The sequence below is a fragment of the Oreochromis aureus genome, linkage group 9 (genome assembly GCF_013358895.1).
Source record: "Oreochromis aureus strain Israel breed Guangdong linkage group 9, ZZ_aureus, whole genome shotgun sequence".
In the NCBI taxonomy this organism is placed as follows: domain Eukaryota; kingdom Metazoa; phylum Chordata; class Actinopteri; order Cichliformes; family Cichlidae; genus Oreochromis; species Oreochromis aureus.
The window spans coordinates 11,435,458-11,463,104 of record NC_052950.1 but is presented as its reverse complement, the minus strand read 5'-3'; the positions used below and the strand labels follow the sequence as shown (position 1 = coordinate 11,463,104).

Sequence of the window (27,647 nt, the reverse complement as noted above, 5' to 3'; positions counted from 1 at the left end):
GTTTTGCTGAATGTTTGGAATGAAGATAACATTCTACTAACCATGTACTGATCAGCTCTTTGCAGGTGGCAAAATCATCAGCTGTGTGTGTAACTGTTCATGCAAGCAAGCAAGCAAGCTAATGTCAGCCAGCTAGCTGCAACCGCAGCTGTGCTGCACCGATCTGACGGAACTGCAAAACCACAAGCTTTCGCACCAAAGCCATGCAGCTACCGCATTTACAATCCAGCGTGGCCGTTGTTGAGCAGATCCGACTTGAAAGACGTATGACGTAGGACTTGGAAGACGCATGTCTTTCAAGTATGTAGTTAATGGGCAAATGTGGTTGTTGTGGCCGAGCGGTCAAGGCGATGGACTAGAAATCCATTGGGGTCTCCCCGCACAGGTTCGAATCCTGTCGACAACGGTCAGCTTTTTTGCGGCAGTCCACACGTCGACTTGAGAAGAAGCGCGGTATGGAGATCACCTGAGAGGGTGCCAGGAGAAATAGCCCGACCTTTGCTCCAGAAAATAGAGCACGCAGTAGCAATGGACCCAGCTATGTCCTGGCAAAATTAGGCACACCTTCAGTAAACATGGCGTCCTTCAGTCAGTCTTTTAGCCACCCCAGACGTGCTCCTGTGCAGTCCTCCAGGATCCTGTCTGAGTACCGCCGCCGCCGCCGCAAGCCGATGACTGATGCGTCTGACAAATGCTGATTGCATTGCAAGAGGACTGGGATCGGATTGGACGGACAGCGGATTTCACTGGGAATGGGACAACAGCAGAAATAGCTTCAAACATCAAACATTACTGCATGAAAAGCACAAAGAGTGGACACATTTCATTGTTTGAAACACTGCTTTTCACTTCAGCTCTTTGTATGTAATAACTTTGCTCTTCTCCACAGCTGGCTGACGGACACACAAAAGCGCAAGCAAGAGTGGCCACAGACCCACTATGCCGGCCTTTGTACACTCTCTCCATCTAATGATAGAGAGGAAGGATGCATTCACTACTTCTAGCCTCCACTATTCAAATTCATTATTTTCAGGGTGTCCTAAAAGCTTCCTTGAAAAGAATTACGCTTGTTCCAAAACGCTGCATCCAGAGTACAGTCAGGGACTAGAAGGAGAGCGTATATTTCCCCCATATGGACTTCTCTCTTCATTGGCTCCCTATTAAATCCCAAATAAAAATCCAAATACTTGCCCTCACACACAAGGTCTTGAATGATCACGACCAATTTTGTCTACAAGATCTCACAGTGCCATATCATCCCAACAGAGTGCTTTGCTCTCAGACTGCTGGCTTCCGACGGGATTTAAAAGTAGAATGGAAGGCAGAGCCATCACTTTTCAGGTCCCTCTCTGTGGAATCAGCTCCCACTTTGGATTCGGGACACAGACACTTGCTCTCATTTTTAATTAAGCTTAAAACCTTTTTGCCAGTGTCCAAATAACTTGAAAGAGGAGCCAAGGAAGTCATCGTCCCAGATTCACACCTTTTCACACCTTGTCTGGTGTGACCTGAAGAAGTCGCGTGACCATTGCGACTCTCAAGGTGCTAACAATCACGCAAGGCGTTAAATGCGTGAGAGGCCACACTTGAATAGCAAAGAAGCTTTGCTGATGAGATTAAATGTGCAGTTGCATGAAACCACTAGTCTTTTAGGGATCTACCTTTTGAGCAGTTTAGAAGCTGACAAGCGTGTAATCAAAATGCCCACCTTGTTAATTGTCCTGAAAGGCTGTATAAACAGGACAATGAATCAGTAATGTTGCCAGCTTTCATAGCGATGGTGGTATAGTGGCGAGCATAGCTGCCTTCCAAGCAGTTGACCTGGGTTCGATTCCCGGCCATCGCAGTTGCCACTAGTAGTGCTGTTCAAGCAGGTCTGCGTTCACTTTTACACTAAAACTGTTCTCCGCTCTTTCTGCAAAGGCTTACAATGTCAAGCCAGGTGCATTCTTCATCGGCCTCGCTGCTGCCGTTTGCTGTGGAAAAGCACTGCTCACACAGGCTTTGAGGTCTCATCGCCTCTTACATGAAACTGGGATTTGACACGCTACTTCTTCATAAAGACACCCAGTCCCACTTTAAACGTTTTGCTGAATGTTTGGAATGAAGATAACATTCTACTAACCATGTACTGATCAGCTCTTTGCAGGTGGCAAAATCATCAGCTGTGTGTGTAACTGTTCATGCAAGCAAGCAAGCAAGCTAATGTCAGCCAGCTAGCTGCAACCGCAGCTGTGCTGCACCGATCTGACGGAACTGCAAAACCACAAGCTTTCGCACCAAAGCCATGCAGCTACCGCATTTACAATCCAGCGTGGCCGTTGTTGAGCAGATCCGACTTGAAAGCGTATGACGAGGACTTGGAAGACGCATGTCTTTCAAGTATGTAGTTAATGGGCAAATGTGGTTGTTGTGGCCGGCGGTCAAGGCGATGGACTAGAAATCCATTGGGGTCTCCCGCACAGGTTCGAATCCTGTCGACAACGGTCAGCTTTTTTTGCGGCAGTCCACACGTCGACTTGAGAAGAAGCCGCGGTATGGAGATCACCTGAGAGGGTGCCAGGAGAAATAGCCCGACCTTTGCTCCAGAAAATAGAGCACGCAGTAGCAATGGACCCAGCTATGTCCTGGCAAAATTAGGCACACCTTCAGTAAACATGGCGTCCTTCAGTCAGTCTTTTAGCCACCCCAGACGTGCTCCTGTGCAGTCCTCCAGGATCCTGTCTGAGTACCGCCGCGCAAAGCCGATGACTGATGCGTCTGACAAATGCTGATTGCATTGCAAGAGGACTGGGATCGGGATTGGACGGACAGCGGATTTCACTGGGAATGGGACAACAGCAGAAATAGCTTCAAACATCAAACATTACTGCATGAAAAGCACAAAGAGTGGACACATTTCATTGTTTGAAACACTGCTTTTCACTTCAGCTCTTTGTATGTAATAACTTTGCTCTTCTCCACAGCTGGCTGACGGACACACAAAAGCGCAAGCAAGAGTGGCCACAGACCCACTATGCCGGCCTTTGTACACTCTCTCCATCTAATGATAGAGAGGAAGGATGCATTCACTACTTCTAGCCTCCACTATTCAAATTCATTATTTTCAGGGTGTCCTAAAAGCTTCCTGAAAAGAATTACGCTTGTTCCAAAACGCTGCATCCAGAGTACAGTCAGGGACTAGAAGGAGAGCGTATATTTCCCCATATGGACTTCTCTCTTCATTGGCTCCCTATTAAATCCCAAATAAAAATCCAAATACTTGCCCTCACACACAAGGTCTTGAATGATCACGACCAATTTTGTCTACAAGATCTCACAGTGCCATATCATCCCAACAGAGTGCTTTGCTCTCAGACTGCTGGCTTCCGACGGGATTTAAAAGTAGAATGGAAGGCAGAGCCATCACTTTTCAGGTCCCTCTCTGTGGAATCAGCTCCCACTTTGGATTCGGGACACAGACACTTGCTCTCATTTTTTAATTAAGCTTAAAACCTTTTTGCCAGTGTCCAAATAACTTGAAAGAGGAGCCAAGGAAGTCATCGTCCCAGATTCACACCTTTTCACACCTTGTCTGGTGTGACCTGAAGAAGTCGCGTGACCATTGCGACTCTCAAGGTGCTAACAATCACGCAAGGCGTTAAATGCGTGAGAGGCCACACTTGAATAGCAAAGAAGCTTTGCTGATGAGATTAAATGTGCAGTTGCATGAAACCACTAGTCTTTTTAGGGATCTACCTTTTGAGCAGTTTAGAAGCTGACAAGCGTGTAATCAAAATGCCCACCTTGTTAATTGTCCTGAAAGGCTGTATAAACAGGACAATGAATCAGTAATGTTGCCAGCTTTCATAGCGATGGTGGTATAGTGGCGAGCATAGCTGCCTTCCAAGCAGTTGACCCGGTTCGATTCCCGGCCATCGCAGTTGCCACTAGTAGTGCTGTTCAAGCAGGTCTGCGTTCACTTTTACACTAAAACTGTTCTCCGCTCTTTCTGCAAAGGCTTACAATGTCAAGCCAGGTGCATTCTTCATCGGCCTCGCTGCTGCCGTTTGCTGTGGAAAAGCACTGCTCACACAGGCTTTGAGGTCTCATCGCCTCTTACATGAAACTGGGATTTGACACGCTACTTCTTCATAAAGACACCCAGTCCCACTTTAAACGTTTTGCTGAATGTTTGGAATGAAGATAACATTCTACTAACCATGTACTGATCAGCTCTTTGCAGGTGGCAAAATCATCAGCTGTGTGTGTAACTGTTCATGCAAGCAAGCAAGCAAGCTAATGTCAGCCAGCTAGCTGCAACCGCAGCTGTGCTGCACCGATCTGACGGAACTGCAAAACCACAAGCTTTCGCACCAAAGCCATGCAGCTACCGCATTTACAATCCAGCGTGGCCGTTGTTGAGCAGATCCGACTTGAAAGACGATGACGAGGACTTGGAAGACGCATGTCTTTCAAGTATGTAGTTAATGGGCAAATGTGGTTGTTGTGGCCGAGCGGTCAAGGCGATGGACTAGAAATCCATTGGGGTCTCCCGCACAGGTTCGAATCCTGTCGACAACGGTCAGCTTTTGCGGCAGTCCACACGTCGACTTGAGAAGAAGCCGCGGTATGGAGATCACCTGAGAGGGTGCCAGGAGAAATAGCCCGACCTTTGCTCCAGAAAATAGAGCACGCAGTAGCAATGGACCCAGCTATGTCCTGGCAAAATTAGGCACACCTTCAGTAAACATGGCGTCCTTCAGTCAGTCTTTTAGCCACCCCAGACGTGCTCCTGTGCAGTCCTCCAGGATCCTGTCTGAGTACCGCCGCCGCAAGCCGATGACTGATGCGTCTGACAAATGCTGATTGCATTGCAAGAGGACTGGGATCGGGATTGGACGGACAGCGGATTTCACTGGGAATGGGACAACAGCAGAAATAGCTTCAAACATCAAACATTACTGCATGAAAAGCACAAAGAGTGGACACATTTCATTGTTTGAAACACTGCTTTTCACTTCAGCTCTTTGTATGTAATAACTTTGCTCTTCTCCACAGCTGGCTGACGGACACACAAAAGCGCAAGCAAGAGTGGCCACAGACCCACTATGCCGACCTTTTGTACACTCTCTCCATCTAATGATAGAGAGGAAGGATGCATTCACTACTTCTAGCCTCCACTATTCAAATTCATTATTTTCAGGGTGTCCTAAAAGCTTCCTGAAAAGAATTACGCTTGTTCCAAAACGCTGCATCCAGGGTACAGTCAGGGACTAGAAGGAGAGCGTATATTTCCCCCATATGGACTTCTCTCTTCATTGGCTCCCTATTAAATCCCAAATAAAAATCCAAATACTTGCCCTCACACACAAGGTCTTGAATGATCACGACCAATTTTGTCTACAAGATCTCACAGTGCCATATCATCCCAACAGAGTGCTTTGCTCTCAGACTGCTGGCTTCCGACGGGATTTAAAAGTAGAATGGAAGGCAGAGCCATCACTTTTCAGGTCCCTCTCTGTGGAATCAGCTCCCACTTTGATTCGGGACACACACACTTGCTCTCATTTTTAATTAAGCTTAAAACCTTTTTGCCAGTGTCCAAATAACTTGAAAGAGGAGCCAAGGAAGTCATCGTCCCAGATTCACACCTTTTCACACCTTGTCTGGTGTGACCTGAAGAAGTCGCGTGACCATTGCGACTCTCAAGGTGCTAACAATCACGCAAGGCGTTAAATGCGTGAGAGGCCACACTTGAATAGCAAAGAAGCTTTGCTGATGAGATTAAATGTGCAGTTGCATGAAACCACTAGTCTTTTAGGGATCTACCTTTTGAGCAGTTTAGAAGCTGACAAGCGTGTAATCAAAATGCCCACCTTGTTAATTGTCCTGAAAGGCTGTATAAACAGGACAATGAATCAGTAATGTTGCCAGCTTTCATAGCGATGGTGGTATAGTGGCGAGCATAGCTGCCTTCCAAGCAGTTGACCCGGGTTCGATTCCGGCCATCGCAGTTGCCACTAGTAGTGCTGTTCAAGCAGGTCTGCGTTCACTTTTACACTAAAACTGTTCTCCGCTCTTTCTGCAAAGGCTTACAATGTCAAGCCAGGTGCATTCTTCATCGGCCTCGCTGCTGCCGTTTGCTGTGGAAAAGCACTGCTCACACAGGCTTTGAGGTCTCATCGCCTCTTACATGAAACTGGGATTTGACACGCTACTTCTTCATAAAGACACCCAGTCCCACTTTAAACGTTTTGCTGAATGTTTGGAATGAAGATAACATTCTACTAACCATGTACTGATCAGCTCTTTGCAGGTGGCAAAATCATCAGCTGTGTGTGTAACTGTTCATGCAAGCAAGCAAGCAAGCTAATGTCAGCCAGCTAGCTGCAACCGCAGCTGTGCTGCACCGATCTGACGGAACTGCAAAACCACAAGCTTTCGCACCAAAGCCATGCAGCTACCGCATTTACAATCCAGCGTGGCCGTTGTTGAGCAGATCCGACTTGAAAGACGTATGACGAGGACTTGGAAGACGCATGTCTTTCAAGTATGTAGTTAATGGGCAAATGTGGTTGTTGTGGCGGCGGTCAAGGCGATGGACTAGAAATCCATTGGGGTCTCCCCGCACAGGTTCGAATCCTGTCGACAACGGTCAGCTTTTTTGCGGCAGTCCACACGTCGACTTGAGAAGAAGCCGCGGTATGGAGATCACCTGAGAGGGTGCCAGGAGAAATAGCCCGACCTTTGCTCCAGAAAATAGAGCACGCAGTAGCAATGGACCCAGCTATGTCCTGGCAAAATTAGGCACACCTTCAGTAAACATGGCGTCCTTCAGTCAGTCTTTTAGCCACCCCAGACGTGCTCCTGTGCAGTCCTCCAGGATCCTGTCTGAGTACCGCCGCCGCCGCAAGCCGATGACTGATGCATGTGACAAATGCTGATTGCATTGCAAGAGGACTGGGATCGGGATTGGACGGACAGCGGATTTCACTGGGAATGGGACAACAGCAGAAATAGCTTCAAACATCAAACATTACTGCATGAAAAGCACAAAAGAGTGGACACATTTCATTGTTTGAAACACTGCTTTTCACTTCAGCTCTTTGTATGTAATAACTTTGCTCTTCTCCACAGCTGGCTGACGGACACACAAAAGCGCAAGCAAGAGTGGCCACAGACCCACTATGCCGACCTTTGTACACTCTCTCCATCTAATGATAGAGAGGAAGGATGCATTCACTACTTCTAGCCTCCACTATTCAAATTCATTATTTTCAGGGTGTCCTAAAAGCTTCCTGAAAAGAATTACGCTTGTTCCAAAACGCTGCATCCAGAGTACAGTCAGGGACTAGAAGGAGAGCGTATATTTCCCCATATGGACTTCTCTCTTCATTGGCTCCCTATTAAATCCCAAATAAAAATCCAAATACTTGCCCTCACACACAAGGTCTTGAATGATCACGACCAATTTTGTCTACAAGATCTCACAGTGCCATATCATCCCAACAGAATGCTTTGCTCTCAGACTGCTGGCTTCCGACGGGATTTAAAAAAGTAGAATGGAAGGCAGAGCCATCACTTTTCAGGTCCCTCTCTGTGGAATCAGCTCCCACTTTGGATTCGGGACACAGACACTTGCTCTCATTTTTAATTAAGCTTAAAACCTTTTGCCAGTGTCCAAATAACTTGAAAGAGGAGCCAAGGAAGTCATCGTCCCAGATTCACACCTTTTCACACCTTGGGCGTTTATCAATATGCGTGCTTGTGCGTACTTGCGTTCTCGTGTACTCGTGATACGTCATCAGTCGGAGACCAAGTACTGTTCCAATTCGGCACGCATCACGCCGAGAACGCGAAAAAGTCCCGGATGTGTTCTCGATCCGCCCATTTTATCGAGCATGCATCGGTGTAGACTTGGGACAGCTATATATCCCAGAATGCATTTCGTCCAAAACTCAACAGCGGACTCCCGCACATCGCCCCCCTAGAATAGAAATAAAAGCGTTCTAACATCTCACCTGCTTGTTTTTATTAAGGTATGTACACGTATGTACATGTACACTATTTTTATTAATAGAGGTTTCACTACTGAGGTTAAAATGATATATAAGTCACGTAGATCACTTCTAAATGTTAATGTTTGGTTTATTTCAGTGTGTTATTTGTTCCTGAGTAAACCGGTTTGGCTGTGATTAAAGTTAAGCTTCATAACATGTTACTCACAGTTACATTAAGAGGGGACGGCAGTAAAAACTCCGGACCTGTGACATCATCACGCACGCTGGTGTTCCGACTGTACAAATCACGAGTCCGTGCTCGCGTGCATTTGAGAATTGAGAAAGCGGCCAGCGAGTCCGTGCTCGCGTTCTCGGCGGTACGTGCTCCCGTGCGTTCTCGGCGGTGCGTACTCACCGGCGGCGATGCGCTCGCGTTTGGGCATTGATAAAGCGGCCCTTGTCTGGTGTGACCTGAAGAAGTCACGTGACCATTGCGACTCTCAAGGTGCTAACAATCACGCATAGGCGTTAAATGCGTGAGAGGCCACACTTGAATAGCAAAGAAGCTTTGCTGATGAGATTAAATGTGCAGTTGCATGAAACCACTAGTCTTTTAGGGATCTACCTTTTGAGCAGTTTAGAAGCTGACAAGCGTGTAATCAAAATGCCCACCTTGTTAATTGTCCTGAAAGGCTGTATAAACAGGACAATGAATCAGTAATGCTGCCAGCTTTCATAGCGATGGTGGTATAGTGGCGAGCATAGCTGCCTTCCAAGCAGTTGACCCGGGTTCGATTCCCGCCATCGCAGTTGCCACTAGTAGTGCTGTTCAAGCAGGTCTGCGTTCACTTTACACTAAAACTGTTCTCCGCTCTTTCTGCAAAGGCTTACAATGTCAAGCCAGGTGCATTCTTCATCGGCCTCGCTGCTGCCGTTTGCTGTGGAAAAGCACTGCTCACACAGGCTTTGAGGTCTCATCGCCTCTTACATGAAACTGGGATTTGACACGCTACTTCTTCATAAAGACACCCAGTCCCACTTTAAACGTTTTGCTGAATGTTTGGAATGAAGATAACATTCTACTAACCATGTACTGATCAGCTCTTTGCAGGTGGCAAAATCATCAGCTGTGTGTGTAACTGTTCATGCAAGCAAGCAAGCAAGCTAATGTCAGCCAGCTAGCTGCAACCGCAGCTGTGCTGCACCGATCTGACGGAACTGCAAAACCACAAGCTTTCGCACCAAAGCCATGCAGCTACCGCATTTACAATCCAGCGTGGCCGTTGTTGAGCAGATCCGACTTGAAAGACGTATGACGTAGGACTTGGAAGACGCATGTCTTTCAAGTATGTAGTTAATGGGCAAATGTGGTTGTTGTGGCCGAGCGGTCAAGGCGATGGACTAGAAATCCATTGGGGTCTCCCCGCACAGGTTCGAATCCTGTCGACAACGATCAGCTATTTTGCGGCAGTCCACACGTCGACTTGAGAAGAAGCCGCGGTATGGAGATCACCTGAGAGGGTGCCAGGAGAAATAGCCCAACCTTTGCTCCAGAAAATAGAGCACGCAGTAGCAATGGACCCAGCTATGTCCTGGCAAAATTAGGCACACCTTCAGTAAACATGGCGTCCTTCAGTCAGTCTTTTAGCCACCCCAGACGTGCTCCTGTGCAGTCCTCCAGGATCCTGTCTGAGTACCGCCGCCGCAAGCCGATGACTGATGCGTCTGACAAATGCTGATTGCATTGCAAGAGGACTGGGATCGGGAATGGACGGACAGCGGATTTCACTGGGAATGGGACAACAGCAGAAATAGCTTCAAACATCAAACATTACTGCATGAAAAGCACAAAGAGTGGACACATTTCATTGTTTGAAACACTGCTTTTCACTTCAGCTCTTTGTATGTAATAACTTTGCTCTTCTCCACAGCTGGCTGACGGACACACAAAAGCGCAAGCAAGAGTGGCCACAGACCCACTATGCCGGCCTTTGTACACTCTCTCCATCTAATGATAGAGAGGAAGGATGCATTCACTACTTCTAGCCTCCACTATTCAAATTCATTATTTTCAGGGTGTCCTAAAAGCTTCCTGAAAAGAATTACGCTTGTTCCAAAACGCTGCATCCAGAGTACAGTCAGGGACTAGAAGGAGAGAGTATATTTCCCCCATATGGACTTCTCTCTTCATTGGCTCCCTATTAAATCCCAAATAAAATCCAAATACTTGCCCTCACACACAAGGTCTTGAATGATCACGACCAATTTTGTCTACAAGATCTCACAGTGCCATATCATCCCAACAGAGTGCTTTGCTCTCAGACTGCTGGCTTCCGACGGGATTTAAAAGTAGAATGGAAGGCAGAGCCATCACTTTCAGGTCCCTCTCTGTGGAATCAGCTCCCACTTTGGATTCGGGACACAGACACTTGCTCTCATTTTTAATTAAGCTTAAAACCTTTTGCCAGTGTCCAAATAACTTGAAAGAGGAGCCAAGGAAGTCATCGTCCCAGATTCACACCTTTTCACACCTTGTCTGGTGTGACCTGAAGAAATCAGCGTGACCATTGCGACTCTCAAGGTGCTAACAATCACGCAAGGCGTTAAATGCGTGAGAGGCCACACTTGAATAGCAAAGAAGCTTTGCTGATGAGATTAAATGTGCAGTTGCATGAAACCACTAGTCTTTTAGGGATCTACCTTTTGAGCAGTTTAGAAGCTGACAAGCGTGTAATCAAAATGCCCACCTTGTTAATTGTCCTGAAAGGCTGTATAAACAGGACAATGAATCAGTAATGTTGCCAGCTTTCATAGCGATGGTGGTATAGTGGCGAGCATAGCTGCCTTCCAAGCAGTTGACCGGGTTCGATTCCCGGCCATCGCAGTTGCCACTAGTAGTGCTGTTCAAGCAGGTCTGCGTTCACTTTTACACTAAAACTGTTCTCCGCTCTTTCTGCAAAGGCTTACAATGTCAAGCCAGGTGCATTCTTCATCGGCCTCGCTGCTGCCGTTTGCTGTGGAAAAGCACTGCTCACACAGGCTTTGAGGTCTCATCGCCTCTTACATGAAACTGGGATTTGACACGCTACTTCTTCATAAAGACACCCAGTCCCACTTTAAACGTTTTGCTGAATGTTTGGAATGAAGATAACATTCTACTAACCATGTACTGATCAGCTCTTTGCAGGTGGCAAAATCATCAGCTGTGTGTGTAACTGTTCATGCAAGCAAGCAAGCAAGCTAATGTCAGCCAGCTAGCTGCAACCGCAGCTGTGCTGCACCGATCTGACGGAACTGCAAAACCACAAGCTTTCGCACCAAAGCCATGCAGCTACCGCATTTACAATCCAGCGTGGCCGTTGTTGAGCAGATCCGACTTGAAAGACATATGGCGTGGGACTTGGAAGGCGCATGTCTTTCAAGTATGTAGTTAATGGGCAAATGTGGTTGTTGTGGGCGGCGGTCAAGGCGATGGACTAGAAATCCATTGGGGTCTCCCGCACAGGTTCGAATCCTGTCGACAACGGTCAGCTTTTTGCGGCAGTCCACACGTCGACTTGAGAAGAAGCCGCGGTATGGAGATCACCTGAGAGGGTGCCAGGAGAAATAGCCCCACCTTTGCTCCAGAAAATAGAGCACGCAGTAGCAATGGACCCAGCTATGTCCTGGCAAAATTAGGCACACCTTCAGTAAACATGGCGTCCTTCAGTCAGTCTTTTAGCCACCCCAGGCGTGCTCCTGTGCAGTCTCCAGGATCCTGTCTGAGTACCGCCGCCGCCGCAAGCCGATGACTGATGCGTCTGACAAATGCTGATTGCATTGCAAGAGGACTGGGATCGGGATTGGACGGACAGCGGATTTCACTGGGAATGGGACAACAGCAGAAATAGCTTCAAACATCAAACATTACTGCATGAAAAGCACAAAGAGTGGACACATTTCATTGTTTGAAACACTGCTTTTCACTTCAGCTCTTTGTATGTAATAACTTTGCTCTTCTCCACAGCTGGCTGACGGACACACAAAAGCGCAAGCAAGAGTGGCCACAGACCCACTATGCCGGCCTTTGTACACTCTCTCCATCTATTGATAGAGAGGAAGGATGCATTCACTACTTCTTGCCTCCACTATTCAAATTCATTATTTTCAGGGTGTCCTAAAAGCTTCCTGAAAAAATTACGCTTGTTCCAAAACGCTGCATCCAGGGTACAGTCAGGGACTAGAAGGAGAGAGTATACTTCCCCCATATGGACTTCTCTCTTCATTGGCTCCCTATTAAATCCCAAATAAAAATCCAAATACTTGCCCTCACACACAAGGTCTTGAATGATCACGACCAATTTTGTCTACAAGATCTCACAGTGCCATATCATCCCAACAGAGTGCTTTGCTCTCAGACTGCTGGCTTCCGACGGGATTTAAAAGTAGAATGGAAGGCAGAGCCATCACTTTCAGGTCCCTCTCTGTGGAATCAGCTCCCACTTTGGATTCGGGACACAGACACTTGCTCTCATTTTTAATTAAGCTTAAAACCTTTTGCCAGTGTCCAAATAACTTGAAAGAGGAGCCAAGGAAGTCATCGTCCCAGATTCACACCTTTTCACACCTTGTCTGGTGTGACCTGAAGAAATCGGCGTGACCATTGCGACTCTCAAGGTGCTAACAATCACGCAAGGCGTTAAATGCGTGAGAGGCCACACTTGAATAGCAAAGAAGCTTTGCTGATGAGATTAAATGTGCAGTTGCATGAAACCACTAGTCTTTTAGGGATCTACCTTTTGAGCAGTTTAGAAGCTGACAAGCGTGTAATCAAAATGCCCACCTTGTTAATTGTCCTGAAAGGCTGTATAAACAGGACAATGAATCAGTAATGTTGCCAGCTTTCATAGCGATGGTGGTATAGTGGCGAGCATAGCTGCCTTCCAAGCAGTTGACCCGGGTTCGATTCCCGGCCATCGCAGTTGCCACTAGTAGTGCTGTTTCAAGCAGGTCTGCGTTCACTTTTACACTAAAACTGTTCTCCGCTCTTTCTGCAAAGGCTTACAATGTCAAGCCAGGTGCATTCTTCATCGGCCTCGCTGCTGCCGTTTGCTGTGGAAAAGCACTGCTCACACAGGCTTTGAGGTCTCATCGCCTCTTACATGAAACTGGGATTTGACACGCTACTTCTTCATAAAGACACCCAGTCCCACTTTAAACGTTTTGCTGAATGTTTGGAATGAAGATAACATTCTACTAACCATGTACTGATCAGCTCTTTGCAGGTGGCAAAATCATCAGCTGTGTGTGTAACTGTTCATGCAAGCAAGCAAGCAAGCTAATGTCAGCCAGCTAGCTGCAACCGCAGCTGTGCTGCACCGATCTGACGGAACTGCAAAACCACAAGCTTTCGCACCAAAGCCATGCAGCTACCGCATTTACAATCCAGCGTGGCCGTTGTTGAGCAGATCCGACTTGAAAGGCGTATGACGTAGGACTTGGAAGGCGCATGTCTTTCAAGTATGTAGTTAATGGGCAAATGTGGTTGTTGTGGCGAGCGGTCAAGGCGATGGACTAGAAATCCATTGGGGTCTCCCGCACAGGTTCGAATCCTGTCGACAACGGTCAGCTTTTTTGCGGCAGTCCACACGTCGACTTGAGAAGAAGCCGCGGTATGGAGATCACCTGAGAGGGTGCCAGGAGAAATAGCCCGACCTTTGCTCCAGGAAAATAGAGCACGCGGTAGCAATGGACCCAGCTATGTCCTGGCAAAATTAGGCACACCTTCAGTAAACATGGCGTCCTTCGGTCAGTCTTTTAGCCACCCCAGACGTGCTCCTGTGCAGTCCTCCAGGATCCTGTCTGAGTACCGCCGCCGCAAGCCGATGACTGATGCATGTGACAAATGCTGATTGCATTGCAAGAGGACTGGGATCGGGATTGGACGGACAGCGGATTTCACTGGGAATGGGACAACAGCAGAAATAGCTTCAAACATCAAACATTACTGCATGAACAGCACAAAGAGTGGACACATTTCATTGTTTGAAACACTGCTTTTCACTTCAGCTCTTTGTATGTAATAACTTTGCTCTTCTCCACAGCTGGCTGACGGACACACAAAAGCGCAAGCAAGAGTGGCCACAGACCCACTATGCCGGCCTTTGTACACTCTCTCCATCTAATGATAGAGAGGAAGGATGCATTCACTACTTCTAGCCTCCACTATTCAAATTCATTATTTTCAGGGTGTCCTAAAAGCTTCCTGAAAAGAATTACGCTTGTTCCAAAACGCTGCATCCAGGGTACAGTCAGGGACTAGAAGGAGAGCGTATATTTCCCCCATATGGACTTCTCTCTTCATTGGCTCCCTATTAAATCCCAAATAAAAATCCAAATACTTGCCCTCACACACAAGGTCTTGAATGATCACGACCAATTTTGTCTACAAGATCTCACAGTGCCATATCATCCCAACAGAGTGCTTTGCTCTCAGACTGCTGGCTTCCGACGGGATTTAAAAGTAGAATGGAAGGCAGAGCCATCACTTTTCAGGTCCCTCTCTGTGGAATCAGCTCCCACTTTGGATTCGGGACACAGACACTTGCTCTCATTTTTTAATTAAGCTTAAAACCTTTTTGCCAGTGTCCAAATAACTTGAAAGAGGAGCCAAGGAAGTCATCGTCCCAGATTCACACCTTTTCACACCTTGTCTGGTGTGACCTGAAGAAGTCAGCGTGACCATTGCGACTCTCAAGGTGCTAACAATCACGCAAGGCGTTAAATGCGTGAGAGGCCACACTTGAATAGCAAAAAGCTTTGCTGATGAGATTAAATGTGCAGTTGCATGAAACCACTAGTCTTTTAGGGATCTACCTTTTGAGCAGTTTAGAAGCTGACAAGCGTGTAATCAAAATGCCCACCTTGTTAATTGTCCTGAAAGGCTGTATAAACAGGACAATGAATCAGTAATGTTGCCAGCTTTCATAGCGATGGTGGTATAGTGGCGAGCATAGCTGCCTTCCAAGCAGTTGACCGGGTTCGATTCCGGCCATCGCAGTTGCCACTAGTAGTGCTGTTCAAGCAGGTCTGCGTTCACTTTTACACTAAAACTGTTCTCCGCTCTTTCTGCAAAGGCTTACAATGTCAAGCCAGGTGCATTCTTCATCGGCCTCGCTGCTGCCGTTTGCTGTGGAAAAGCACTGCTCACACAGGCTTTGAGGTCTCATCGCCTCTTACATGAAACTGGGATTTGACACGCTACTTCTTCATAAAGACACCCAGTCCCACTTTAAACGTTTTGCTGAATGTTTGGAATGAAGATAACATTCTACTAACCATGTACTGATCAGCTCTTTGCAGGTGGCAAAATCATCAGCTGTGTGTGTAACTGTTCATGCAAGCAAGCAAGCAAGCTAATGTCAGCCAGCTAGCTGCAACCGCAGCTGTGCTGCACCGATCTGACGGAACTGCAAAACCACAAGCTTTCGCACCAAAGCCATGCAGCTACCGCATTTACAATCCAGCGTGGCGTTGTTGAGCAGATCCGACTTGAAAGACGTATGGCGTGGGACTTGGAAGGCGCATGTCTTTCAAGTATGTAGTTAATGGGCAAATGTGGTTGTTGTGGCCGAGCGGTCAAGGCGATGGACTAGAAATCCATTGGGGTCTCCCGCACAGGTTCGAATCCTGTCGACAACGGTCAGCTTTTTTGCGGCAGTCCACACGTCGACTTGAGAAGAAGCCGCGGTATGGAGATCACCTGAGAGGGTGCCAGGAGAAATAGCCCGACCTTTGCTCCAGAAAATAGAGCACGCGGTAGCAATGGACCCAGCTATGTCCTGGCAAAATTAGGCACACCTTCAGTAAACACATGGCGTCCTTCAGTCAGTCTTTTAGCCACCCCAGGCGTGCTCCTGTGCAGTCCTCCAGGATCCTGTCTGAGTACCGCTGCTGCCGCCGCAAGCCGATGACTGATGCGTCTGACAAATGCTGATTGCATTGCAAGAGGACTGGGATCGGGAATGGACGGACAGCGGATTTCACTGGGAATGGGACAACAGCAGAAATAGCTTCAAACATCAAACATTACTGCATGAACAGCACAAAAAGTGGACACATTTCATTGTTTGAAACACTGCTTTTCACTTCAGCTCTTTGTATGTAATAACTTTGCTCTTCTCCACAGCTGGCTGACGGACACACAAAAGCGCAAGCAAGAGTGGCCACAGACCCACTATGCCGACCTTTGTACACTCTCTCCATCTAATGATAGAGAGGAAGGATGCATTCACTACTTCTAGCCTCCACTATTCAAATTCATTATTTTCAGGGTGTCCTAAAAGCTTCCTGAAAAGAATTACGCTTGTTCCAAAACGCTGCATCCAGAGTACAGTCAGGGACTAGAAGGAGAGCGTATATTTCCCCATATGGACTTCTCTCTTCATTGGCTCCTATTAAATCCCAAATAAAAATCCAAATACTTGCCCTCACACACAAGGTCTTGAATGATCACGACCAATTTTGTCTACAAGATCTCACAGTGCCATATCATCCCAACAGAGTGCTTTGCTCTCAGACTGCTGGCTTCCGGACGGGATTTAAAAGTAGAATGGAAGGCAGAGCCATCACTTTTCAGGTCCTCTCTGTGGAATCAGCTCCCACTTTGGATTCGGGACACAGACACTTGCTCTCATTTTTAATTAAGCTTAAAACCTTTTGCCAGTGTCCAAATAACTTGAAAGAGGAGCCAAGGAAGTCATCGTCCCAGATTCACACCTTTTCACACCTTGTCTGGTGTGACCTGAAGAAATCGCGTGACCATTGCGACTCTCAAGGTGCTAACAATCACGCAAGGCGTTAAATGCGTGAGAGGCCACACTTGAATAGCAAAGAAGCTTTGCTGATGAGATTAAATGTGCAGTTGCATGAAACCACTAGTCTTTTTAGGGATCTACCTTTTGAGCAGTTTAGAAGCTGACAAGCGTGTAATCAAAATGCCCACCTTGTTAATTGTCCTGAAAGGCTGTATAAACAGGACAATGAATCAGTAATGTTGCCAGCTTTCATAGCGATGGTGGTATAGTGGCGAGCATAGCTGCCTTCCAAGCAGTTGACCGGGTTCGATTCCGGCCATCGCAGTTGCCACTAGTAGTGCTGTTCAAGCAGGTCTGCGTTCACTTTTACACTAAAACTGTTCTCCGCTCTTTCTGCAAAGGCTTACAATGTCAAGCCAGGTGCATTCTTCATCGGCCTCGCTGCTGCCGTTTGCTGTGGAAAAGCACTGCTCACACAGGCTTTGAGGTCTCATCGCCTCTTACATGAAACTGGGATTTGACACGCTACTTCTTCATAAAGACACCCAGTCCCACTTTAAACGTTTTGCTGAATGTTTGGAATGAAGATAACATTCTACTAACCATGTACTGATCAGCTCTTTGCAGGTGGCAAAATCATCAGCTGTGTGTGTAACTGTTCATGCAAGCAAGCAAGCAAGCTAATGTCAGCCAGCTAGCTGCAACGCGCAGCTGTGCTGCACCGATCTGACGGAACTGCAAAACCACAAGCTTTCGCACCAAAGCCATGCAGCTACCGCATTTACAATCCAGCGTGGCGTTGTTGAGCAGATCCGACTTGAAAGACGTATGGCGTAGGACTTGGAAGACGCATGTCTTTCAAGTATGTAGTTAATGGGCAAATGTGGTTGTTGTGTGGCGGCGGTCAAGGCGATGGACTAGAAATCCATTGGGGTCTCCCGCACAGGTTCGAATCCTGTCGACAACGGTCAGCTTTTTGCGGCAGTCCACCGTCGACTTGAGAAGAAGCCGCGGTATGGAGATCACCTGAGAGGGTGCCAGGAGAAATAGCCCGACCTTTGCTCCAGAAAATAGAGCACGCGGTAGCAATGGACCCAGCTATGTCCTGGCAAAATTAGGCACACCTTCAGTAAACATGGCGTCCTTCGGTCAGTCTTTTAGCCACCCCAGGCGTGCTCCTGTGCAGTCCTCCAGGATCCTGTCTGAGTACCGCCGCGCCGCCGCAAGCCGATGACTGATGCGTCTGACAAATGCTGATTGCATTGCAAGAGGACTGGGATCGGGATTGGACGGACAGCGGATTTCACTGGGAATGGGACAACAGCAGAAATAGCTTCAAACATCAAACATTACTGCATGAAAAGCACAAAGAGTGGACACATTTCATTGTTTGAAACACTGCTTTTCACTTCAGCTCTTTGTATGTAATAACTTTGCTCTTCTCCACAGCTGGCTGACGGACACACAAAAGCGCAAGCAAAGTGGCCACAGACCCACTATGCCGACCTTTGTACACTCTCTCCATCTATTGATAGAGAGGAAGGATGCATTCACTACTTCTAGCCTCCACTATTCAAATTCATTATTTTCAGGGTGTCCTAAAAGCTTCCTGAAAAGAATTACGCTTGTTCAAAACGCTGCATCCAGGGTACAGTCAGGGACTAGAAGGAGAGAGTATACTTCCCCATATGGACTTCTCTCTTCATTGGCTCCCTATTAAATCCCAAATAAAAATCCAAATACTTGCCCTCACACACAAGGTCTTGAATGATCACGACCAATTTTGTCTACAAGATCTCACAGTGCCATATCATCCCAACAGAGTGCTTTGCTCTCAGACTGCTGGCTTCCGACGGGATTTAAAAGTAGAATGGAAGGCAGAGCCATCACTTTTCAGGTCCCTCTCTGTGGAATCAGCTCCCACTTTGGATTCGGGACACAGACACTTGCTCTCATTTTTAATTAAGCTTAAAACCTTTTTGCCAGTGTCCAAATAACTTGAAAGAGGAGCCAAGGAAGTCATCGTCCCAGATTCACACCTTTTCACACCTTGTCTGGTGTGACCTGGAAGAATCGCGTGACCATTGCGACTCTCAAGGTGCTAACAATCACGCAAGGCGTTAAATGCGTGAGAGGCCACACTTGAATAGCAAAGAAGCTTTGCTGATGAGATTAAATGTGCAGTTGCATGAAACCACTAGTCTTTTAGGGATCTACCTTTTGAGCAGTTTAGAAGCTGACAAGCGTGTAATCAAAATGCCCACCTTGTTAATTGTCCTGAAAGGCTGTATAAACAGGACAATGAATCAGTAATGTTGCCAGCTTTCATAGCGATGGTGGTATAGTGGCGAGCATAGCTGCCTTCCAAGCAGTTGACCGGGTTCGATTCCGGCCATCGCGGTTGCCACTAGTAGTGCTGTTCAAGCAGGTCTGCGTTCACTTTTACACTAAAACTGTTCTCCGCTCTTTCTGCAAAGGCTTACAATGTCAAGCCAGGTGCATTCTTCATCGGCCTCGCTGCTGCCGTTTGCTGTGGAAAAGCACTGCTCACACAGGCTTTGAGGTCTCATCGCCTCTTACATGAAACTGGGATTTGACACGCTACTTCTTCATAAAGACACCCAGTCCCACTTTAAACGTTTTGCTGAATGTTTGGAATGAAGATAACATTCTACTAACCATGTACTGATCAGCTCTTTGCAGGTGGCAAAATCATCAGCTGTGTGTGTAACTGTTCATGCAAGCAAGCAAGCAAGCTAATGTCAGCCAGCTAGCTGCAACCGCAGCTGTGCTGCACCGATCTGACGGAACTGCAAAACCACAAGCTTTCGCACCAAAGCCATGCAGCTACCGCATTTACAATCCAGCGTGGCGTTGTTGAGCAGATCCGACTTGAAAGGCGTATGGCGTGGGACTTGGAAGGCGCATGTCTTTCAAGTATGTAGTTAACGGGCAAATGTGGTTGTTGTGGCGGCGGTCAAGGCGATGGACTAGAAATCCATTGGGGTCTCCCGCACAGGTTCGAATCCTGTCGACAACGGTCAGCTTTTTTGCGGCAGTCCACCGTCGACTTGAGAAGAAGCCGCGGTATGGAGATCACCTGAGAGGGTGCCAGGAGAAATAGCCCGACCTTTGCTCCAGAAAATAGAGCACGCGGTAGCAATGGACCCAGCTATGTCCTGGCAAAATTAGGCACACCTTCAGTAAACATGGCGTCCTTCAGTCAGTCTTTTAGCCACCCCAGGCGTGCTCCTGTGCAGTCCTCCAGGATCCTGTCTGAGTACCGCCGCCGCAAGCCGATGACTGATGCATGTGACAAATGCTGATTGCATTGCAAGAGGACTGGGATCGGGATTGGACGGACAGCGGATTTCACTGGGAATGGGACAACAGCAGAAATAGCTTCAAACATCAAACATTACTGCATGAAAAGCACAAAAGTGGACACATTTCATTGTTTGAAACACTGCTTTTCACTTCAGCTCTTTGTATGTAATAACTTTGCTCTTCTCCACAGCTGGCTGGCGGACACACAAAAGCGCAAGCAAGAGTGGCCACAGACCCACTATGCCGGCCTTTGTACACTCTCTCCATCTATTGATAGAGAGGAAGGATGCATTCACTACTTCTAGCCTCCACTATTCAAATTCATTATTTTCAGGGTGTCCTAAAAGCTTCCTGAAAAGAATTACGCTTGTTCCAAAGCGCTGCATCCAGGGTACAGTCAGGGACTAGAAGGAGAGAGTATACTTCCCCATATGGACTTCTCTCTTCATTGGCTCCCTATTAAATCCCAAATAAAAATCCAAATACTTGCCCTCACACACAAGGTCTTGAATGATCACGACCAATTTTGTCTAAAGATCTCACAGTGCCATATCATCCCAACAAGTGCTTTGCTCTCAGACTGCTGCTTCACAGGATTTAAAAGTAGAATGGAAGGCAGAGCCATCACTTTCAGGTCCCTCTCTGTGGAATCAGCTCCCACTTTGGATTCGGGACACAGACACTTGCTCTCATTTTTAATTAAGCTTAAAACCTTTTGCCAGTGTCCAAATAACTTGAAAGAGGAGCCAAGGAAGTCATCGTCCCAGATTCACACCTTTTCACACCTTGTCTGGTGTGACCTGGCCAATCGCGTGACCATTGCGACTCTCAAGGTGCTAACAATCACGCAAGGCGTTAAATGCGTGAGAGGCCACACTTGAATAGCAAAGAAGCTTTGCTGATGAGATTAAATGTGCAGTTGCATGAAACCACTAGTCTTTTTAGGGATCTACCTTTTGAGCAGTTTAGAAGCTGACAAGCGTGTAATCAAAATGCCCACCTTGTTAATTGTCCTGAAAGGCTGTATAAACAGGACAATGAATCAGTAATGTTGCCAGCTTTCATAGCGATGGTGGTATAGTGGCGAGCATAGCTGCCTTCCAAGCAGTTGACCGGGTTCGATTCCGGCCATCGCAGTTGCCACTAGTAGTGCTGTTCAAGCAGGTCTGCGTTCACTTTTACACTAAAACTGTTCTCCGCTCTTTCTGCAAAGGCTTACAATGTCAAGCCAGGTGCATTCTTCATCGGCCTCGCTGCTGCCGTTTGCTGTGGAAAAGCACTGCTCACACAGGCTTTGAGGTCTCATCGCCTCTTACATGAAACTGGGATTTGACACGCTACTTCTTCATAAAGACACCCAGTCCCACTTTAAACGTTTTGCTGAATGTTTGGAATGAAGATAACATTCTACTAACCATGTACTGATCAGCTCTTTGCAGGTGGCAAAATCATCAGCTGTGTGTGTAACTGTTCATGCAAGCAAGCAAGCAAGCTAATGTCAGCCAGCTAGCTGCAACCGCAGCTGTGCTGCACCGATCTGACGGAACTGCAAAACCACAAGCTTTCGCACCAAAGCCATGCAGCTACCGCATTTACAATCCAGCGTGGCGTTGTTGAGCAGATCCGACTTGAAAGACGTATGGCGTGGGACTTGGAAGGCGCATGTCTTTCAAGTATGTAGTTAATGGGCAAATGTGGTTGTTGTTGTGGCGGCGGTCAAGGCGATGGACTAGAAATCCATTGGGGTCTCCCGCACAGGTTCGAATCCTGTCGACAACGGTCAGCTATTTTGCGGCAGTCCACACGTCGACTTGAGAAGAAGCCGCGGTATGGAGATCACCTGAGAGGGTGCCAGGAGAAATAGCCCGACCTTTGCTCCAGAAAATAGAGCACGCAGTAGCAATGGAGCCAGCTATGTCCTGGCAAAATTAGGCACACCTTCAGTAAACATGGCGTCCTTCGGTCAGTCTTTTAGCCACCCCAGACGTGCTCCTGTGCAGTCGTCCAGGATCCTGTCTGAGTACCGCCGCCGCAAGCCGATGACTGATGCATGTGACAAATGCTGATTGCATTGCAAGAGGACTGGGATCGGGATTGGACGGACAGCGGATTTCACTGGGAATGGGACAACAGCAGAAATAGCTTCAAACATCAAACATTACTGCATGAAAAGCACAAAGAGTGGACACATTTCATTGTTTGAAACACTGCTTTTCACTTCAGCTCTTTGTATGTAATAACTTTGCTCTTCTCCACAGCTGGCTGACGGACACACAAAAGCGCCAAGCAAGAGTGGCCACAGACCCACTATGCCGACCTTTGTACACTCTCTCCATCTATTGATAGAGAGGAAGGATGCATTCACTACTTCTAGCCTCCACTATTCAAATTCATTATTTTCAGGGTGTCCTAAAAGCTTCCTGAAAAAAATTACGCTTGTTCCAAAACGCTGCATCCAGGGTACAGTCAGGGACTAGAAGGAGAGAGTATACTTCCCCATATGGACTTCTCTCTTCATTGGCTCCCTATTAAATCCCAAATAAAAATCCAAATACTTGCCCTCACACACAAGGTCTTGAATGATCACGACCAATTTTGTCTACAAGATCTCACAGTGCCATATCATCCCAACAGGTGCTTTGCTCTCAGACTGCTGGCTCTCATTTAAAAGTAGAATGGAAGGCAGAGCCAACTTTTCACCTGTGGAATCAGCTCCCACTTTGATTCGGGACACAGACACTTGCTCTCATTTTTTAATTAAGCTTAAAACCTTTTGCCAGTGTCCAAATAACTTGAAAGAGGAGCCAAGGAAGTCATCGTCCCAGATTCACACCTTTTCACACCTTGTCTGGTGTGACCTGAAAGAATCGCGTGACCATTGCGACTCTCAAGGTGCTAACAATCACGCAAAGGCGTTAAATGCGTGAGAGGCCACACTTGAATAGCAAAGAAGCTTTGCTGATGAGATTAAATGTGCAGTTGCATGAAACCACTAGTCTTTTTAGGGATCTACCTTTTGAGCAGTTTAGAAGCTGACAAGCGTGTAATCAAAATGCCCACCTTGTTAATTGTCCTGAAAGGCTGTATAAACAGGACAATGAATCAGTAATGTTGCCAGCTTTCATAGCGATGGTGGTATAGTGGCGAGCATAGCTGCCTTCCAAGCAATTGACCTGGGTTCGATTCCGGCCATCGCAGTTGCCACTAGTAGTGCTGTTCAAGCAGGTCTGCGTTCACTTTTACACTAAAACTGTTCTCCGCTCTTTCTGCAAAGGCTTACAATGTCAAGCCAGGTGCATTCTTCATCGGCCTCGCTGCTGCCGTTTGCTGTGGAAAAGCACTGCTCACACAGGCTTTGAGGTCTCATCGCCTCTTACATGAAACTGGGATTTGACACGCTACTTCTTCATAAAGACACCCAGTCCCACTTTAAACGTTTTGCTGAATGTTTGGAATGAAGATAACATTCTACTAACCATGTACTGATCAGCTCTTTGCAGGTGGCAAAATCATCAGCTGTGTGTGTGACTGTTCATGCAAGCAAGCAAGCAAGCTAATGTCAGCCAGCTAGCTGCAACCGCAGCTGTGCTGCACCGATCTGACGGAACTGCAAAACCACAAGCTTTCGCACCAAAGCCATGCAGCTACCGCATTTACAATCCAGCGTGGCCGTTGTTGAGCAGATCCGACTTGAAAGGCGATATGACGTGGGACTTGGAAGACGCATGTCTTTCAAGTATGTAGTTAATGGGCAAATGTGGTTGTTGTGGGCGGCGGTCAAGGCGATGGACTAGAAATCCATTGGGGTCTCCCGCACAGGTTCGAATCCTGTCGACAACGGTCAGCTTTTTGCGGCAGTCCACACGTCGACTTGAGAAGAAGCCGCGGTATGGAGATCACCTGAGAGGGTGCCAGGAGAAATAGCCCGACCTTTGCTCCAGAAAATAGAGCACGCAGTAGCAATGGACCCAGCTATGTCCTGGCAAAATTAGGCACACCTTCAGTAAACATGGCGTCCTTCAGTCAGTCTTTTAGCCACCCCAGGCGTGCTCCTGTGCAGTCCTCCAGGATCCTGTCTGAGTACCGCCCGCCGCCGCAAGCCGATGACTGATGCATGTGACAAATGCTGATTGCATTGCAAGAGGACTGGGATCGGGATTGGACGGACAGCGGATTTCACTGGGAATGGGACAACAGCAGAAATAGCTTCAAACATCAAACATTACTGCATGAAAAGCACAAAGAGTGGACACATTTCATTGTTTGAAACACTGCTTTTCACTTCAGCTCTTTGTATGTAATAACTTTGCTCTTCTCCACAGCTGGCTGACGGACACACAAGCGCAAGCAAAGTGGCCACAGACCCACTATGCCGACCTTTGTACACTCTCTCCATCTATTGATAGAGAGGAAGGATGCATTCACTACTTCTAGCCTCCACTATTCAAATTCATTATTTTCAGGGTGTCCTAAAAGCTTCCTGAAAAGAATTACGCTTGTTCCAAAACGCTGCATCCAGGGTACAGTCAGGGACTAGAAGGAGAGAGTATACTTCCCCCATATGGACTTCTCTCTTCATTGGCTCCCTATTAAATCCCAAATAAAAATCCAAATACTTGCCCTCACACACAAGGTCTTGAATGATCACGACCAATTTTGTCTACAAGATCTCACAGTGCCATATCATCCCAACAGAGTGCTTTGCTCTCAGACTGCTGGCTTCCGACGGGATTTAAAAGTAGAATGGAAGGCAGAGCCATCACTTTTCAGGTCCCTCTCTGTGGAATCAGCTCCCACTTTGGATTCGGGACACAGACACTTGCTCTCATTTTTAATTAAAGCTTAAAACCTTTTGCCAGTGTCCAAATAACTTGAAAGAGGAGCCAAGGAAGTCATCGTCCCAGATTCACACCTTTTCACACCTTGTCTGGTGTGACCTGAAGAAGTCGGCGTGACCATTGCGACTCTCAAGGTGCTAACAATCACGCAAGGCGTTAAATGCGTGAGAGGCCACACTTGAATAGCAAAGAAGCTTTGCTGATGAGATTAAATGTGCAGTTGCATGAAACCACTAGTCTTTTAGGGATCTACCTTTTGAGCAGTTTAGAAGCTGACAAGCGTGTAATCAAAATGCCCACCTTGTTAATTGTCCTGAAAGGCTGTATAAACAGGACAATGAATCAGTAATGTTGCCAGCTTTCATAGCGATGGTGGTATAGTGGCGAGCATAGCTGCCTTCCAAGCAGTTGACCGGGTTCGATTCCCGGCCATCGCAGTTGCCACTAGTAGTGCTGTTCAAGCAGGTCTGCGTTCACTTTTACACTAAAACTGTTCTCCGCTCTTTCTGCAAAGGCTTACAATGTCAAGCCAGGTGCATTCTTCATCGGCCTCGCTGCTGCCGTTTGCTGTGGAAAAGCACTGCTCACACAGGCTTTGAGGTCTCATCGCCTCTTACATGAAACTGGGATTTGACACGCTACTTCTTCATAAAGACACCCAGTCCCACTTTAAACGTTTTGCTGAATGTTTGGAATGAAGATAACATTCTACTAACCATGTACTGATCAGCTCTTTGCAGGTGGCAAAATCATCAGCTGTGTGTGTAACTGTTCATGCAAGCAAGCAAGCAAGCTAATGTCAGCCAGCTAGCTGCAACCGCAGCTGTGCTGCACCGATCTGACGGAACTGCAAAACCACAAGCTTTCGCACCAAAGCCATGCAGCTACCGCATTTACAATCCAGCGTGGCGTTGTTGAGCAGATCCAACTTGAAAGGCGTATGGCGTAGGACTTGGAAGACGCATGTCTTTCAAGTATGTAGTTAATGGGCAAATGTGGTTGTTGTGGCGGCGGTCAAGGCGATGGACTAGGCGATGGGGTCTCCCGCACAGGTTGAATCCTGTCGACAACGGTCAGCTTTTGTGCGGCAGTCCACACGTCGACTTGAGAAGAAGCCGCGGTATGGAGATCACCTGAGAGGGTGCCAGGAGAAATAGCCCGACCTTTGCTCCAGAAAATAGAGCACGCAGTAGCAATGGACCCAGCTATGTCCTGGCAAAATTAGGCACACCTTCAGTAAACATGGCGTCCTTCAGTCAGTCTTTTAGCCACCCCAGACGTGCTCCTGTGCAGTCCTCCAGGATCCTGTCTGAGTACCGCTGCTGCCGCCGCAAGCCGATGACTGATGCGTCTGACAAATGCTGATTGCATTGCAAGAGGACTGGGATCGGGAATGGACGGACAGCGGATTTCACTGGGAATGGGACAACAGCAGAAATAGCTTCAAACATCAAACATTACTGCATGAACAGCACAAAGAGTGGACACATTTCATTGTTGAAACACTGCTTTTCACTTCAGCTCTTTGTATGTAATAACTTTGCTCTTCTCCACAGCTGGCTGACGGACACACAAAAGCGCAAGCAAGAGTGGCCACAGACCCACTATGCCGGCCTTTGTACACTCTCTCCATCTATTGATAGAGAGGAAGGATGCATTCACTACTTCTTGCCTCCACTATTCAAATTCATTATTTTCAGGGTGTCCTAAAGCTTCCTGAAAAGAATTACGCTTGTTCAAAACGCTGCATCCAGAGTACAGTCAGGGACTAGAAGGAGAGCGTATATTTCCCCATATGGACTTCTCTCTTCATTGGCTCCCTATTAAATCCCAAATAAAAATCCAAATACTTGCCCTCACACACAAGGTCTTGAATGATCACGACCAATTTTGTCTACAAGATCTCACAGTGCCATATCATCCCAACAGAGTGCTTTGCTCTCAGACTGCTGGCTTCCTTCGGGATTTAAAAGTAGAATGGAAGGCAGAGCCATCACTTTCAGGTCCCTCTCTGTGGAATCAGCTCCCACTTTGGATTCGGGACACAGACACTTGCTCTCATTTTTAATTAAGCTTAAAACCTTTTGCCAGTGTCCAAATAACTTGAAAGAGGAGCCAAGGAAGTCATCGTCCCAGATTCACACCTTTTCACACCTTGTCTGGTGTGACCTGAAGAAGTCGCGTGACCATTGCGACTCTCAAGGTGCTAACAATCACGCAAGGCGTTAAATGCGTGAGAGGCCACACTTGAATAGCAAAGAAGCTTTGCTGATGAGATTAAATGTGCAGTTGCATGAAACCACTAGTCGTTTTAGGGATCTACCTTTTGAGCAGTTTAGAAGCTGACAAGCGTGTAATCAAAATGCCCACCTTGTTAATTGTCCTGAAAGGCTGTATAAACAGGACAATGAATCAGTAATGTTGCCAGCTTTCGTAGCAATGGTGGTATAGTGGCGAGCATAGCTGCCTTCCAAGCAGTTGACCCGGGTTCGATTCCCGGCCATCGCAGTTGCCACTAGTAGTGCTCTTCAAGCAGGTCTGCGTTCACTTTTACACTAAAACTGTTCTCCGCTCTTTCTGCAAAGGCTTACAATGTCAAGCCAGGTGCATTCTTCATCGGCCTCGCTGCTGCCGTTTGCTGTGGAAAAGCACTGCTCACACAGGCTTTGAGGTCTCATCGCCTCTTACATGAAACTGGGATTTGA

At 47.2% G+C, this 27,647-nt stretch overlaps 16 non-coding genes across 16 annotated transcripts; all 16 read left to right on the top strand.

The window, feature by feature from the left end:
* Window positions 1–324: 324 nt before the first annotated feature.
* Window positions 325–406, top strand: trnas-aga. Its single transcript has one exon. It is a non-coding gene; the product is annotated as a tRNA-Ser (tRNA).
* Window positions 407–1,774: 1,368 nt separating this feature from the next.
* On the top strand, window positions 1,775–1,846 carry trnag-ucc. Its single transcript has one exon. It is a non-coding gene; the product is annotated as a tRNA-Gly (tRNA).
* Window positions 1,847–2,406: 560 nt separating this feature from the next.
* On the top strand, window positions 2,407–2,486 carry trnas-aga. The gene has a single exon. It is a non-coding gene; the product is annotated as a tRNA-Ser (tRNA).
* A 1,996-nt stretch (window positions 2,487–4,482) lies between these two features.
* Window positions 4,483–4,563, top strand: trnas-aga. The gene has a single exon. It is a non-coding gene; the product is annotated as a tRNA-Ser (tRNA).
* A 1,993-nt stretch (window positions 4,564–6,556) lies between these two features.
* Window positions 6,557–6,636, top strand: trnas-aga. The gene has a single exon. It is a non-coding gene; the product is annotated as a tRNA-Ser (tRNA).
* A 2,716-nt stretch (window positions 6,637–9,352) lies between these two features.
* Window positions 9,353–9,434, top strand: trnas-aga. The gene has a single exon. It is a non-coding gene; the product is annotated as a tRNA-Ser (tRNA).
* A 1,361-nt stretch (window positions 9,435–10,795) lies between these two features.
* On the top strand, window positions 10,796–10,866 carry trnag-ucc. The gene has a single exon. It is a non-coding gene; the product is annotated as a tRNA-Gly (tRNA).
* A 562-nt stretch (window positions 10,867–11,428) lies between these two features.
* trnas-aga lies at window positions 11,429–11,508 on the top strand. The gene has a single exon. It is a non-coding gene; the product is annotated as a tRNA-Ser (tRNA).
* A 1,362-nt stretch (window positions 11,509–12,870) lies between these two features.
* Window positions 12,871–12,942, top strand: trnag-ucc. The gene has a single exon. It is a non-coding gene; the product is annotated as a tRNA-Gly (tRNA).
* Window positions 12,943–13,505: 563 nt separating this feature from the next.
* trnas-aga lies at window positions 13,506–13,585 on the top strand. Its single transcript has one exon. It is a non-coding gene; the product is annotated as a tRNA-Ser (tRNA).
* A 1,996-nt stretch (window positions 13,586–15,581) lies between these two features.
* trnas-aga lies at window positions 15,582–15,662 on the top strand. Its single transcript has one exon. It is a non-coding gene; the product is annotated as a tRNA-Ser (tRNA).
* Window positions 15,663–19,738: 4,076 nt separating this feature from the next.
* On the top strand, window positions 19,739–19,817 carry trnas-aga. Its single transcript has one exon. It is a non-coding gene; the product is annotated as a tRNA-Ser (tRNA).
* A 1,987-nt stretch (window positions 19,818–21,804) lies between these two features.
* On the top strand, window positions 21,805–21,883 carry trnas-aga. Its single transcript has one exon. It is a non-coding gene; the product is annotated as a tRNA-Ser (tRNA).
* A 1,981-nt stretch (window positions 21,884–23,864) lies between these two features.
* trnas-aga lies at window positions 23,865–23,944 on the top strand. Its single transcript has one exon. It is a non-coding gene; the product is annotated as a tRNA-Ser (tRNA).
* A 1,364-nt stretch (window positions 23,945–25,308) lies between these two features.
* Window positions 25,309–25,379, top strand: trnag-ucc. The gene has a single exon. It is a non-coding gene; the product is annotated as a tRNA-Gly (tRNA).
* Window positions 25,380–27,378: 1,999 nt separating this feature from the next.
* On the top strand, window positions 27,379–27,450 carry trnag-ucc. Its single transcript has one exon. It is a non-coding gene; the product is annotated as a tRNA-Gly (tRNA).
* The last annotated feature ends 197 nt before the right edge of the window (window positions 27,451–27,647 follow it).